Source organism: Lolium rigidum, chromosome 7, assembly GCF_022539505.1.
Source record: "Lolium rigidum isolate FL_2022 chromosome 7, APGP_CSIRO_Lrig_0.1, whole genome shotgun sequence".
Taxonomy (NCBI): Eukaryota; Viridiplantae; Streptophyta; class Magnoliopsida; order Poales; family Poaceae; genus Lolium; species Lolium rigidum.
This window is the reverse complement of record NC_061514.1, coordinates 336,778,675-336,790,090: the sequence shown is the minus strand read 5'-3', so window position 1 is coordinate 336,790,090 and position 11,416 is coordinate 336,778,675. Positions and strand designations below refer to the sequence as shown.

The window sequence follows — 11,416 nt, the reverse complement described above, 5'->3', positions numbered from 1 at the left end:
TCGAGCATAAATACTCCCTCTTGGAGTTAAAAGCAAAAACTTGGCCGAGCCTCTACTAGTAACGGAGAGCATGCAAGATCATAATCAACACATATGTAATAACTTGATAATTAACATGACATGGTATTCTCTATCCATCGGATCCCGACAAACACAACATATAGAATTACGAGATAGATGATCTTGATCATGTTAGGCAGCTCACAAGATCCAACAATGAAGCACAATGAGGAGAAGACAACCATCTAGCTACTGCTATGGACCCATAGTCCAGGGGTGAACTACTCACTCATCACTCCGGAGGCGACCATGGCGGTGTAGAGTCCTCCGGGAGATGAATCCCCTCTCCGGCAGGGTGCCGGAGGAGATCTCCAGAATCCCCCGAGATGGGATCCCCGGCAACGGCGCCGGAAAATAGTCTTGATGACCCACAAGTATAGGGGTGTATCGTAGTATCTTCGATAAGTAAGAATGTCGATCCCAACGAGGAGCGAGAAGGTGTTGACAAGCGGTTTCGATGAAGGATTCACTCGTAAATGCTCACGAGACAAGTATTCGGGGGTTTTGATGTAACAATTGAATAAAGTACGAGTATGTAAAGTGCGAGAGTAACAATTGCAGCGAGTGGCCCAATCCTTTTTAGCACAAAGGACAAGCCGGTTTGTTTACTTATAATGACCAAACGTTCTCGAGGACACATGGGATTTTAGTCTAGTGCTTTCGCTACATACGGTTAAATAATCTTCATTGTTATGATAAGTGTTGTGTGGGTGAACCTATGCTAATGTACCGCCCTTCCTAGGACTAAATACATACTTGTGATTATACCCCTTGCAAGCATCCGCAACTACAAGAAAGTAATTAAGAATAAATCTAACCACGAGCCTTAAACTACGAGATCCTGCGATCCCTCCTGCATCGATATACCAACGGGGTTTAGGTTTCTGTCACTCCGGCAACCCCGCAATTAGCAAACGAATACAAGATGCATTCCCCTAGGCCCATAAATGGTGAAGTGTCATGTAGTCGACGTTCACATGACACCACTAGAAGAATAACACCACAACTTAAATATCACACCATTGAATATTACTCAACCATAGTTCACTACTAACATTTAGACTTCACCCATGTCCTCAAGAACTAAGCGAACTACTCACGAGACATCATATGGAACATGATCAGAGGTGATATGATGATGAATAACAATCTGAACATAAACTTGGTTCAATGGTTTCACTCAATAGCATCAACAACAAGTATAGATCGATACCGGGAGAGTTTCCCCTATCAAACAATCAAGATCAAACCCAAATTGCTACGGCGGTGACGAGGTGCTGCGAAGGAGATGGCGGTGATGATGGTGGAGATGATGATGATGGTGATGGAGATGATGTCCAGCTCGATGACGGTGACGATGGCGTCGATTTCCCCTCCCGGAGGGAATTTCCCGGCGGATTCCCGCCCGCCGGAGAGCTCTTTTCTCTCCGGTGTTCTCCGCCCCGCGAGGCGGGCTGTAACTCTTCGCGAGGTACCCTCGTGGCTTAGGTCTTCGGGACGAAGGGTTTTGCGAAGAAAAGGAGGCGAAAGGGGTCGTGGGCCCCTCACACCACATGGCGGCGCGGCCGGGGCTCGGGCCGCGCCGCCCTAGGGTGTGGGCCCACCCCGGCTCCTCCTGGCTCCTCCTTCCGGCTTCCTTCGTCATCTTGAAAAGTAGGATTTTTGGTATAATTTCCTTCCACGAGTTGATCTTCGAAATATTGCGTTCGACGGTGCTTTTTCCAGCAGAATCCTGGCTCCGGTGTTCGATCCTCCAATAATGATGAAACATGCAAAATAGATGAAATAACATAAGTATTGTGTCACAATATGAAATATATCAATGAATAACAGCAAATTATGATATAAAATAGTGATGCAAATTGGACGTATCACAAGCCATCCGAAAACTTTGCACTTCAGAGGGGCCGCACTCCTCCAAACTTGTTCAGCAGCCTCGTCTGTCCGTAAATGCCTGAAAGAATTGACATAGACACTTTTGTTCGAGAGCTTCTTGTTAGTGAGGCGGTCATAACGATCGTCCGGGGAGTCGTGATGCAGGACCACAGAGGTGAGCTCGTTTGCGAGGGTACGAAGGTCGGTCTCCGCGGCAAGCGAGACCCTGTTTTCTCTCCCGCCCCTTTCTTCCTGGCGGCGGCGGCTATCAGGAGTAGCAGGACGAGCCTGCAGCCGGCGGGGAGGAACGGTGAGCGGTGGTCAGTGCGTCCTCCCCGACGCACCGGGCCTGATTGGAAAGCGGGGAAGCGGCTCTCGGACGCCGGCCGAGCTCCGCCTGATCCACCTCACCGCTTTTGCCGGGGCCGCCCTCTACGTCTCCGGCCTCTTCGCCTTCCAAGGAAGAGTCGCAGGTGTGATTTTGTCCTGCTAGGTTTCCGTGGTGATGAGGTGGCGGTAGATCGGAGCCATGGCGGTGGTGGAGCACGAGGGCTGCATGGAGAACCATGCGACATCGAGATCCTCGGCCTCGGAAGAGAGCAGCCATGTCAGTGCAGTCAGTGTCTAGGTCTAGCTCTTTGGTCATATTTAATTTAGATAGGGGTTAAAACCTTATAATTGCAGAGATCTAATTCCATTGTCTGATGAACATGATTGAGTGGACTGTGTGCTTTCATAAAATTTGTTTATTAGCATGTAAGGTGCGGAGGAGGTTTATTATGTGTTGTATTTGTAGCATATATGCAAATTACAGTTTCATTTTATTTTTAACATATATATATATATATATATATATATATATATATATATATCGACGCGGATTTTCTAACTAGGGTGATAGCTGTGCATAGCCTACCAACCGTTGGATAGTGTGGCTCCAATTCTTCCCAGGTGCAGATGAAAAGTATTCAGCCGTCATATCATGTAACGGCCGTTATAGTGTTTCATGGGTGTTTGAATTTTTTTCCCAACGTAAACAATAGCCGTGTGGTGCCTTACCGATGTTTGCTTGTCGTTTTGGGATTGAAACGACATTTTTTCACCTTGACGGTAGGTGTGTGTAGCTGTCCTTCCAAAAATTTTTCTTACCGACGTTTGGTTGTCGTTTTTCTACCAAAACGACAACCTACATAACGTATGGCTGTCGCACTAGGTAAAGTTTGCCTTTTTTTGTGTTTTTCCCAAACATTGCATACGGTATGGACACTTTTTTTTTGCATCTCGTGTGAAATAATGTCAAATTTGTTTCGGTCCACCTTGGAAAAAAAAGTCCTCCACTACAAAATTAACAATTATTCACGAGAGATGCACCGTGCAGTCATTAAGTTGTTGGTTTGGTAGGCATTTGAAAAGTTTTTGTCTTTAGGGTCGGTCATCCATACCGAGAGTTGGTTGTTGTTTTGGTAGGCATTTGACAAGTTTTAGTCTTTACGGTCATCCATACCGAGAGTTGGTTGTTGTTTTGGTTGGATTTTGCATGGTTATAAAACGGCCACGGCTGCTCCTCCGATGTTTGCTTATCGTTTTGGCACGGCAACGACATTTTTTGTCTGCACGGAACCTATAGGTAGCTCCTTTTGTGAACAACGCAAGTGTTGATAGCTTTTTTCCAAATTGACAAATCTCTACGGCATGGAGGCCATGCTGAAGCCAGCTTTGCTGTTTTGGTGTTTTTATGACAGAATGACGTGGGTATGGTACACAAGATCTGCCAGTATTTCCCCATGCAAAAAAATTGCAGCTAGGTCCAACTTCCAACGGGCAGAATCCAAACCGATGCTCACTTGTCGTTTTAGAACGGTATTGATATTTTATTTGTATGCAGGGTACATGTAGCTAGGTTCCTTTGAACCCGCGTAACTGGTGTTATTGTTTTCAAATGGATGAAGAACACGAAAATTATGATCAACCATCAGATGTTCAAATGGATGAAGAACATGAAAATATAAACACACTAGGTGTATAAACACACTAGGTGTTTATATGGTCACAAAAAGACGGGGATCAATTATAGACTACAGTCTATACAATTTGATATTTGTTTCTCTTGTTTGTAGTTGTTATAGCACATTAGCAAAATTATGCATGCTACGCAGAAATCTGTGATTAATGTATTTGTGAAAACATGAAAATCGCCTTGTCCTTTAGGGTTTGTTCTCCGCCAGTGAATAGCGCCATTAACGAATGTGGTTTGTGAGTTTGAACTTTTTTCGACAAAACAAATCAGTGAATCACAAAAATGCATGCGGTATTACCACATATTGTTCCTTACTAGCATACTATCACATGTGTAAAAATATTTCATGCTAGGGTGGAAAGTGCTGGTATTTTTCCTCCTTTTTTGAATCATTTTGGAGCGCGTATTATCGAGCTAAGTGGAAGCACGACCACATCGACCCGTGAAAAAATTCATAGCTTGTGGAGTGCTAGGTTGGGAGATAAAACGGATGGTAAATATTGTGTTCTGCTAGTGTAGGTAATCGACTAGGCAGAATCAATAGAAAAACACAAACAATCGAAAACAATCAAAGATCCCAAGAGAACAGTAGGAAATAGAACAAGGGATGCGAAAATACAGTCAACTAAAAATGATGAACGAGATCAAAACGGACGAGCGCATGCTCGCGGCGGAGCCAGAGCCGCTTGCTGGAGCGCGTCTGGTGATCGCGGCCGCTCCAGACGGTCGCGTGTGGTGCGTGAACAAAGAGCAATGTGAAGATTGCTGAACTCTGCGAAGGTGGACGGCAGGATGCGGCGAGCGACCGTGCCACATGGTGGTTGGACGGGCCGAAGTAGACGAGCCACGCACCACCCCATCCAACTGCCGGCGCTGAACTATCTCGGCAGCCGCATCAATCCCACAACGGAACCGAGGGCGGTGGTCGGACTCGTAGTTGAGGATGACGTTGGAGGATTTGAGGTCCCGGAACATGACATCACGGGAGTGTAGGAAAGCGAGCCCACGCACCACGTCGGCGGCGACGGCCACTCGCATGGCCCACGACAGTGGCGGCTGGTTGCTATGCCCCGGCGGAAGAGGTGGTTCTCGAGGCTGCCGCCGAGACCAGCAGTTTGTTGATGTCGGGGTTGTTGGAGTAGTAGCCGAAGAGCTTGACGAGGTTGTCGTGGTGCCTTGGAATCTCTCCTTCTCAGCTTATTGATGTCAATCATCTTAACGTTGCCGGCGCCGAGCTTGGCCTGGAGAAGATTTGATGAGCGAACTACAACTACCTGGAGAGGATTTGAGTCCGCTCAGCCCTGCAAGAATCAGTTAGCCAAAACTGATCAACCTCTTGCACGGACGGTGAGGCACGGCTGTGAAGCTTTCTTGAGAACAAAACTCTTCTGTCCTACCTTCCAAAATTTCTTGCACCTGCAGTAGCATAAAAAAAAGAGACGATAATCTATTGTTCTTGCGTTCTTAAAAGAAAGAGTCTTGTACGAGGATCTTACCGCATGGTAGCCCCTGCTAGGCCGGCCAGCGACCTGACGGATGCAGCCACATCAACAATTATGGAGACCACCATATCATCCAACAGATCGTCCAAACTGAGATGTTGCTCCTCCTTCTCGTCAGCCGGCGGCATGAAAAATTCATAAGGCGCCGCCCGTGTCGAGCCGCAGCAGCTGCTCTACGATACGGGCGTAGGCCGTCTCGTGGCGCTTCTCGTCGGTGCTAATAACGCACGTCGGGACATCATCGCCGTGATATTTTGGAAAGGTTGGTCCACTACCATGACTAGGTTGTCGTTTTAGCACGGACCGTGACCGTACCTAGGTTGTCGTTTTAGCACGGACCGTGACCGTAAGCAGTTGTCGTTTTGGTTCATAATTGGAGTGGAAAATTTTTATGGGTTAGACCGTTGCGGACCGTGAACATAAAAAAACCAAAACGACAATTGCTCTCGGCTATGGTTGTTTCCATCCAGCACATAATTTAGAAAATGGGTAAATGGCTATTGAATTGCACAAATCATGTGTGTGTTTTGGGGGCCGACTCCTTTTTCTTCTTACCATTCAAAACCTCGGCCTAATGGGCAACCATGGATTTTCTCACTTTGCTAGCTGGACGCTGAATAATAAAAACCGACCATACCATGGCAAGCTTGTTGTTTTGTAACGGACCGTACCGTTCCTCCGTTGTCAAATTGGTTGGGAATGTGTGTCTCATTTTGGTTGTTATTTTGGTACAAAATGTGGTAGAAACGTTCCATGGTCAGGTGCGTACGTGTTTTCCTTCCAGCGCATATGGCTTGTTGTTTTGGTATCAAAATGTGGTAGAAACGTTCCATGGATGTACTTGTTTTATTAGGTTTCTTTACAAATGGCTTGTTGTTTTGGTATCAAATGGGAAGTGAAATTGCCGTTGGCAGCCTATGCCAGCTATGGGATGGTCTCAATAAAAAATAATATTGCAATCATGAATCAAATGGATGGAAGTGATTTGAATATAACGGAGGAGAATGCCATGCATGTGTAATGGACTAACACCATGTGCTCTCTTTGTGCTCCCTATAGATGATCTAACGGTTGGATTGGTGTGCATAGCTATGCACCATGGTAGCCCACTATTTCACCCGGGTGTAGTTACACCCACGCGCGTTTCTCATAATGTAGGGAGTATCTATCATACCGAATAGTATGTATATGTAGTATGAAGTATATAAAATTATTTTGGAAGTATATATACTACTTCGTACGAAGTATGTACATTTTTTTACGTAGACTCATTTTTTACGTATACATATGCATGTATTTCAGATATATTGTGCAAACTATGGGTTCACTTGAATTTTTTTCACCAAACTTGGTTTGGGGTATCTTAGATATAGTATACGAACATATTCAAACCGATAACGTATCGTATATACTTCTGTATGGTAGTATATTAGATATGGGTGTAACTACACCCAGGGGTAGGAAGTATTTATCCTATATATATATATATATATAAGTATTTATCCTATATATATAGGATAAATACTTATATATATATATATATAGGATAAATACTTCCTACTCCTGGGTGTAACTACACCCACGTCGCATATACTACCATACAGAAGTATATACCATACTTTATCGGTTTGAGTATGTTCTTACACTATATCTAAGATATTCCAAACTGAGTTTGGTGAAAAAATATAAATGAGCACCAAGTTTGCAGTATATATACGAAATACATGCATATGTGTACGTAAAAAATTAGTCTACGTAAAAAAATGTAGATACTGCCTACAAAGTAGTATATATACTTCCAAAATAGTCTTATATACTTCATACTACATATACATACTCTTCGGTATGATAGATACCCTCCAGATTATGAGAAACACGCGTGGGTGTAACTACACCCGAGTGTAGTATGAATATGATGATACACTGTTTTTTTGCATGATAAGGCCTCTTTCTAGACTCATTGGAATGTCAGTAAGTTATTTGGCCATCTTATTTCCTCTATAGTGTAGAGTTCTTTGTTGTGTAATATGTCATGCCAATATTTTAGAGATCTTAAACTTCAAATATAACACATTTGTGTATGCAGTTGTAGTATCTCTTGTGTGATCGAACATAAGAGCACATTTATAACGTTGCTCATCTAAATGAAGTATTCTGTCATCTATGCTCTTCTATTGATTCTTGATCTTTGTGTTGAAGGGGATGAGAATAGTTCAAGGCCTGATGACTTTGTAGATTCTGTACCAAGTTCTCAACGTGAAGCTGCAAAATTATTCAACATAAACACACTGTTGATTGAGAAGTATATTACTCAACCCAGGCCAGCAGAGGTTCAGGTAACATTCTGATATCAGTCTTTTCACAATCCTTCTGTCAATTTGCACAGGCCCTCTATTTTTTAATGTGGTGCGACTTCAATCTGTGAAGGTATTTGGTGACAAACATGGAAATACTATTCACCGTTATGAGAGAGACTGCAGTCTATAAAGAAGGAATCATAAGATTATCGAGGAAGCATTGGCTGTAAGGCTTTATTTCCTGTCAGTGCCCAGTCGATGCCAATGTCTTCGGTCATGCAAGGGGAATTCATCATGTACCTGAATTTGCAGCCTCTTGTAGCAGTATGACCGTTTAAGTTTTCAGTTTGGCATTTAATAGTGATGGTTAGTTTTTCTTTGCATGATATGACACTATTTAGCATTGTGCATTCATCCTCCTTTCTCAGTTACCATGCATAACTTATCCATGTGCTAATTTTGATTCACTGCCAGATGTTCTCATGGACATATTTTTACCTTCGCCATATTACCATTCTATAATAGAACATTACAGTTCAGTTCTCTCTTCATTTGTTTTTTGCAGGATGGGATGCTTAACTTCAAAGAAACTTAGGAAATAATATCACCTGATGATATTGGTTTACGATGTGCGAATCAGCTTGGCTTTGTTCTTAGGAAGCTCAGGTACCAGTCAAATATATCTTTGCCCCTTAGTGCAAAATTAACTGGTTCTGGTCCATCTATCAGTGACACAAGGCTTGAGGCATTGTATACATTGCAAGAAGCTGATGTTTGATTCACCCCTTATACTACTTTGTTAATATCTTTCCTTCTAAACCTATGTGCTTAGGAACAAGGACTTTGTTTTGATGGAACTATATTTACTTGTATTGCAGTCCATGTGATCTGCTGCTTGAAAACTTCGATCCAGTGTTGGGTAGTTGCTTCCTTAGAACTTATCCCTTGGTTTATTCTAATTTATTGTAACAATCTATTATCTTAAATCAATGGGGTTATTCCCTTTAAAATGTTATTATGTACAATTTATTGTTTATTCCATTTCATAATTCACAATGGTGATATTGAACTATATATATAGTTGATCCATGTTTATAGGATGCTACATATCTGAAAGCCTGCATTGAAAATAACAATCTAATCTTTACATGGATCAAGTATATTATGAACCTGCCCGATAGTGCAGCGCTACAACATTGGAAGTTGATGCACATCACTTAGTGGCGAAGGCTACAGTAGGGTAACATGAGCGCTGAGAACAAGGTTGTCTATGTCAGCATGTTAATTTTGCCGCGTTAATAAATGAATGAACTTTGGCTTTATTATTTCTATACAGGGATCTCTGCAAACAACCCATTCTAATTAGAGCTGGAGAAGGAGGAATATACAATTATCTATATCATGTTAGACCATCGTGTGATGAGTCTACTCAAACAATGGCTGAGGTAAGTAGTAGTAAACTTGGTAAATATCAGTTTGCATCGTGGAAAAATCCTGGCAAACCAGGTCGTCTGGAAGTTCAGAACATTCGTAGCACTGTAATTAACTTCCTGCTTTGTTACGTGTTACCATTTAAACCTGTTAACTACGTAACAAGGCACTGTAATTTTATTTGTATGTGAATCATACGAGCACTCTAGACTCATACTCGTACGATCTTTAGTGGCATGACTGAATCTTGAAAGCATTTTTGTTTTCTGTAATTTGTTCTAGGAAGAAAGCTCCATTTTTCTTATCACAATTGATGTGTTATGCGTCAACTTATTTTATTTTCCTATTCCTTGTATTTCTGGGCTGCTCATCTTGGTCCTAGCGCTTAGATATAGGTCATATGCCTCATTGCCAAAATCTACACACAGTATGCATGTTACGACAGTTTAGCCACAAAAATGTCTTGTGTAATGTGTCAAGTTTTGTCTCTGTTGCAGACACTGTCCAGTGTCGACCACCGCAGCAGGTGGCAATGAAAGCTGCGGGCTCGCCCTTCATATGAAATCCATTGTTTGTCCTTCTCTTGGAAAGCAACCAGATGATGGATGCGCCAACACGGCAGATGCCACCAACATATCCAGTCAAACCCCTCAGACTCCAGCTTTCCTGCCCATGGCCTTGTTACAGTTTTTTGTGTATGTTATTAGCTTTCAGATATTTATTCACTTCAGTAATAAGAGATTTTACTCTTAAAACGGAATACAATATTTGCATGAAAGGACAATTGCTTATGGTTCATGATGATGTGTTGTTTGCTACTTTGGCATATGTATATGTATACTCTATTTAGAGTAAGATCTTCCCAGTTTGACTCACCAACATACGGGCAATGTTCTTCTCTTTGATTTGTTTTCTGTTAATAATTCAGTAGTTTTGCATCAGGTATCGTTCTATTGAAGACACGGTTTTAGTGACGAATCCGAGTTATTTATTTAAATGTAATATCTCTCGCTCACCTGTAGCATTCATGAATTTTAGCAGCTACCCTTACTGATTTGAGAGCCACACATGCACTTGCATGTAGAAGAAATTAAGAAAGACTGCTTCTTGTATTATTGTTGTTACTGCATACCAGTTTTAGAATTGGGACGCAGAGGACCGGTGAGGAGGCGCCCCAAGGGGCGCCCCAACCACTAGTGTACATAATGTATGCAACATTTTGCTCTAATCACTAGCATGCATGGCTGCCCGTCCTAACTTTTCCGCTACCCCACGCGCATATGCTTGGCACCACGCACATGCCTGGGAGGAAACTAAATGGCTAGCCTGATTCACATGCATGGCTAACTAAGGAGCAAGTATAATAGGGGAGAGACGAAAGGAGAGAGAAAAGTGTATGGTTCATATAGCATAGAAAAAAATTCTACCGCAAGGACAAATAAAATCAAGATCCAACCTAGGAAAAAAGCCAAGATCTAAACTATGAGATCTATGCAACAAGAGAGATGCACATGCCCGGGGAGTCCGGGTAGAGCCCGTCCACCGTGAGCGTGGCGTACTCGAGCACCAGGTCGGCTCCGGGCATCGCGGCGCGGCCCAGGGTGGCGCCGCCGCGCCCGCCGGGAAGGCCGCCTCCCGCTGCTCGTCATCCTTGCCCGCCGGCGCCGGCCCGCGGCAGGCAGCACTTGCCGTGCGCGCACCCCATGAGCCGAGGGAGGGTGCGTGCGTCTAGGGTTTGGGACTCTGGGTGCGTGATGCTCTGGAGAAATTGGAAGGGGAGGGGAAGGAGGAGGAGAATTGAATGATTCAAACGCAACTGCAGCGCACCACGGGACTGTGTGGGGGAAGGCGCAAGGTACATAGGAAAAGTGCGGAATTGTTTGGGTTTTTGCTGCGTGGAGCCCTGTGCTGCTACAGTGATACTGACCCTTACTCCGAACTTGACAATGGAAGGAAGAAAGTGCTCGTGATGTTGAAGGTTGGTGTCACCTGTGGAATTTGCCATGACTCACTTGTTAGGAGTTGTTGAGCATGAGGAAAATGTAGGAGTATAGATATTTTCGGTTAGCTATTTTCAGTGAGAAAGATAAGTAATTTATATGAAATCACCATACCCATGGTTCCACTACACCGAATCCGAATGCGGAAAGGCGACGGTGGTGAGGATTGGAGCTGCGAGATCATATAGCTAGACATGGCATCGTTCGAGATCCGACAAGACAAACGGGTGGGGT

The 11,416-nt window shown here is 43.6% G+C and overlaps 1 long non-coding RNA gene across 5 annotated transcripts; it reads left to right on the top strand.

The window, feature by feature from the left end:
* The first annotated feature begins 2,162 nt into the window (after window positions 1-2,162).
* On the top strand, window positions 2,163-9,986 carry LOC124678142. Of its 5 annotated transcripts, none has more exons than XR_006994346.1 (5): window positions 2,163-2,696; window positions 7,398-7,790; window positions 7,882-8,117; window positions 8,317-9,196; window positions 9,680-9,986. It is a non-coding gene; the product is annotated as an uncharacterized LOC124678142 (long non-coding RNA). The 5 variants fall into 5 exon arrangements; XR_006994349.1 differs by having other exon boundaries at window positions 8,226-9,196; XR_006994347.1 differs by having other exon boundaries at window positions 7,882-9,014; window positions 9,088-9,196.
* Window positions 9,987-11,416: the final 1,430 nt, after the last annotated feature.